We start from the raw sequence: 5,000 nt of genomic DNA on the forward strand, positions 1-5,000 counted from the left end.
CCTTAACCTAACCCATATTGTACCTTAACCTAACCCATATTGTACCTTAACCTAACCTATATTGGGCCTTAACCTAACCTATATTGGGCCTTAACCTAACCTATATTGGGCCTTAACCTAACCTATATTGGGCCTTAACGTAACCCACGTTGCGCCTTAACGTAACCCACGTTGCGCCTTAACGTAACCCACGTTGCGCCTTAACGTAACCCACGTTGCGCCTTAACGTAACCCACGTTGCGCCTTAACCTAACCCATATTGCGCCTTAACCTAACCCATATTGCGCCTTAACCTAACCCATATTGCGCCTTAACCTAACCCATATTGTACCTTAACCTAACCTATATTGTACCTTAACCTAACCTATATTGTACCTTAACCTAACCTATATTGGGCCTTAACCTAACCTATATTGGGCCTTAACCTAACCTATATTGGGCCTTAACCTAACCTATATTGGGCCTTAACCTAACCTATATTGGGCCTTAACGTAACCCACGTTGCGCCTTAACGTAACCCACGTTGCGCCTTAACGTAACCCACGTTGCGCCTTAACGTAACCCACGTTGCGCCTTAACGTAACCCACGTTGCGCCTTAACGTAACCCACGTTGCGCCTTAACCTAACCCATATTGCGCCTTAACCTAACCCATATTGCGCCTTACCCTAACCCATATTGCGCCTTAACCTAACCCATATTGTGCCTTAACCTAACCTATATTGTACCTTAACCTAACCCATATTGTACCTTAACCTAACCTATATTGTACCTTAACCTAACCTATATTGTACCTTAACCTAACCTATATTGTACCTTAACCTAACCCATATTGCGCCTTAACCTAACCCATATTGCGCCTTAACCTAACCCATATTGCGCCTTAACCTAACCCATATTGCGCCTTAACCTAACCCATATTGCGCCTTAACCTAACCCATATTGCGCCTTAACCTAACCCATATTGCGCCTTAACCTAACCCATATTGCGCCTTAACCTAACCCATATTGCGCCTTAACCTAACCCATATTGTACCTTAACCTAACCCATATTGTACCTTAACCTAACCTATATTGTACCTTAACCTAACCTATATTGTACCTTAACCTAACCTATATTGTACCTTAACCTAACCTATATTGGGCCTTAACCTAACCTATATTGGGCCTTAACCTAACCTATATTGGGCCTTAACCTAACCTATATTGGGCCTTAACCTAACCTATATTGGGCCTTAACGTAACCCACGTTGCGCCTTAACGTAACCCACGTTGCGCCTTAACGTAACCCACGTTGCGCCTTAACGTAACCCACGTTGCGCCTTAACGTAACCCACGTTGCGCCTTAACGTAACCCACGTTGCGCCTTAACGTAACCCACGTTGCGCCTTAACCCAACACACGTTGCGCCTTAACCCAACACACGTTGGGCCTTAACCCAACACACGTTGGGCCTTAACCCAACACACGTTGGGCCTTAACCCAACACACGTTGGGCCTTAACCCAACACACGTTGGGCCTTAACCCAACACACGTTGGGCCTTAACCCAACACACGTTGGGCCTTAACCCAACACACGTTGGGCCTTAACCCAACACACGTTGGGCCTTAACCCAACACACGTTGGGCCTTAACCCAACACACGTTGGGCCTTAACCCAACACACGTTGGGCCTTAACCCAACACACGTTGGGCCTTAACCCAACACACGTTGGGCCTTAACCCAACACACGTTGGGCCTTAACCCAACACACGTTGGGCCTTAACCCAACACACGTTGGGCCTTAACCCAACACACGTTGGGCCTTAACCCAACACACGTTGGGCCTTAACCCAACACACGTTGGGCCTTAACCTGCTCTGTAATTGTCATACGACGCGTTAAATTAGTGTGGTGTTGCCTAACTGCAACCCCCGCAATATAGTTTGCTACTCGCACTGCCTGGTCCCCAGAGTATCGCTTCATGTTAAACACCTTGCAGCTATACACTGTAATGCGGATGGCAGCAGGACGTACATGCTCAATGCCCTTCGCAGTTGTTCATTGGCATTTGCATGGCGAAGCACAGCCTACGTTGTGGTACGGCGTGTGTCAACTGTCCGCTGATGTTGTACGTCCAAATCACACACTGTACTGCACATTGGTCCTCATGTACTGAATGATACATCGTGGTACATGTGTGACCGTACCACGACTGCGCCAACAACGGCGAACCATACGGTCCAAATATTGTGCACTCAGCTACGTGTCGTCTCCCTATAAGAGCTGGATTGCAGTATGGTATGCCGTGGATGGCGATCAGCATGAGCCGTCTGTTGATGTAGTGGCGCGTGTTGTCAGACGTAGTCGTCTCTTCTCACACACCGTGATAGCATGGTGCACTGCGTTCCACATCTGCGACATGCGACAGAGGCCGGTTGACAGTCGTTCGCGCAATGGACATCGCATACGTACGGGGGCCACCTTCCACGTGTTCGCGAAGCGTGCACATGTTGTTGCGTGTATGTGGGCAGACATAGTGTGTCGTGACACCTGACACAGGCATGCAACAATCGTTGAATTTGCAAATGGCGATGGACGTCTACGTTTGCTGGTGACGTTACGCAAATGAACAACTGGTAAACGGTTGTGGTGCGGTTGTTCTCGCTAGAGGTGAATCAGTGATGGCGACGATCGGTTGAGCTACCAACCGGTTGTTTCAGCGATACCCACCATGCCCACGAACGTGAATGGCATGTGGGTGTGAAGCGATACGCGGCGGTGGCTGGGTGGGACCGTCCCCGGCCGGTGAGGGGGGGCCTCCCGGCGTGCTGGCCGCGCGGTGCGTGGGCGCACGCGCTACAGCCGGCTGGTGGGGGCGGCCAGTGGCAGGCGCGCCGGCCGACGGAGGCGGCAGGCGGCGCAGCTGCGCGCCGGCGCACCCTGCACGCGGCGCCGTGCGGCCAAAGTAGGTCCTCGCGGGCCCGGTGCGAAGCGCGGTGGACATCTGCAGTGTGCTGGTCCGATTGAGGACTGTGTGCGCTGAGGATGCGCCGCCGCCCGGCGCTCGGCGCCGCGACGCCGTCTGCTGCTCGGTCGCCTCTGCGGTTCTCGCAGGTGGTTTGTATCGCAGCTGTGCGGACGTGTTGGCGCGTGCGCTGTGCTGGGAGAGTTCGCTTCGGCACCCAAGTGGGGCTTTTGTCCTTCTGTGGCGCTGGCGTTGGAGCTGCCGGCCACCGTAGGTGGCGCGTGTTGTCTCCCGCCGGCAATGCCACGACAGCACGCTCCCGGGCCTCTGTCGGCAGCGGCAAGCTCAGTTGGGAGCACGGGTGGTCGCACCTAAAGCGTCTACTCGCCAAACTCCGGGCGATTGCGCCTCTCTCGAACCCGACCAAGTACTTAGGACGGCGCTGCGCGCCGCCGGGACCTGAGAGGGTTTCGAGGTGTATTGTGCAGGGGAGCTCAGCCTCCTCCTGTTTGCAGAATAATTGAGCGGACGCTTGCGTGTTCGCGCGGGCCCCCGGGACACACTCCCGGGCGGCCGGCTGCTCAGCTCTAGTTGACGCAGCTCCCTGGTTGATCCTGCCAGTAGTCATATGCTTGTCTCAAAGATTAAGCCATGCATGTCTCAGTACAAGCCGCATTAAGGTGAAACCGCGAATGGCTCATTAAATCAGTTATGGTTCCTTAGATCGTACCCACGTTACTTGGATAACTGTGGTAATTCTAGAGCTAATACATGCAAACAGAGTCCCGACCAGAGATGGAAGGGACGCTTTTATTAGATCAAAACCAATCGGTCGGCTCGTCCGGTCCGTTTGCCTTGGTGACTCTGAATAACTTTGGGCTGATCGCACGGTCCTCGTACCGGCGACGCATCTTTCAAATGTCTGCCTTATCAACTGTCGATGGTAGGTTCTGCGCCTACCATGGTTGTAACGGGTAACGGGGAATCAGGGTTCGATTCCGGAGAGGGAGCCTGAGAAACGGCTACCACATCCAAGGAAGGCAGCAGGCGCGCAAATTACCCACTCCCGGCACGGGGAGGTAGTGACGAAAAATAACGATACGGGACTCATCCGAGGCCCCGTAATCGGAATGAGTACACTTTAAATCCTTTAACGAGTATCTATTGGAGGGCAAGTCTGGTGCCAGCAGCCGCGGTAATTCCAGCTCCAATAGCGTATATTAAAGTTGTTGCGGTTAAAAAGCTCGTAGTTGGATTTGTGTCCCACGCTGTTGGTTCACCGCCCGTCGGTGTTTAACTGGCATGTATCGTGGGACGTCCTGCCGGTGGGGCGAGCTGAAGGCGTGCGACGCGCCTCGTGCGTGCTCGTGCGTCCCGAGGCGGACCCCGTTGCAATCCTACCAGGGTGCTCTTGAGTGAGTGTCTCGGTGGGCCGGCACGTTTACTTTGAACAAATTAGAGTGCTTAAAGCAGGCAAGCCCGCCTGAATACTGTGTGCATGGAATAATGGAATAGGACCTCGGTTCTATTTTGTTGGTTTTCGGAACCCGAGGTAATGATTAATAGGGACAGGCGGGGGCATTCGTATTGCGACGTTAGAGGTGAAATTCTTGGATCGTCGCAAGACGAACAGAAGCGAAAGCATTTGCCAAGTATGTTTTCATTAATCAAGAACGAAAGTTAGAGGTTCGAAGGCGATCAGATACCGCCCTAGTTCTAACCATAAACGATGCCAGCCAGCGATCCGCCGCAGTTCCTCCGATGACTCGGCGGGCAGCCTCCGGGAAACCAAAGCTTTTGGGTTCCGGGGGAAGTATGGTTGCAAAGCTGAAACTTAAAGGAATTGACGGAAGGGCACCACCAGGAGTGGAGCCTGCGGCTTAATTTGACTCAACACGGGAAACCTCACCAGGCCCGGACACCGGAAGGATTGACAGATTGATAGCTCTTTCTTGATTCGGTGGGTGGTGGTGCATGGCCGTTCTTAGTTGGTGGAGCGATTTGTCTGGTTAATTCCGATAACGAACGAGACTCTAGCCTGCTAACTAGTCG

General features: G+C 52.8%; 1 non-coding gene across 1 annotated transcript in view; it reads left to right on the forward strand.

Moving 5' to 3' along the window:
- Positions 1 to 3,549: 3,549 nt before the first annotated feature.
- LOC124563446 overlaps positions 3,550 to 5,000 on the forward strand; it is a 1,910-nt gene continuing 459 nt past the window's right edge. The window contains exon 1 of the ribosomal RNA XR_006970189.1: positions 3,550 to 5,000. This exon is cut by the window's right edge and continues 459 nt beyond it. This is a non-coding gene — a ribosomal RNA (small subunit ribosomal RNA).

Source organism: Schistocerca americana, unplaced genomic scaffold (assembly GCF_021461395.2).
Source record: "Schistocerca americana isolate TAMUIC-IGC-003095 unplaced genomic scaffold, iqSchAmer2.1 HiC_scaffold_1216, whole genome shotgun sequence".
Taxonomy (NCBI): Eukaryota; Metazoa; Arthropoda; class Insecta; order Orthoptera; family Acrididae; genus Schistocerca; species Schistocerca americana.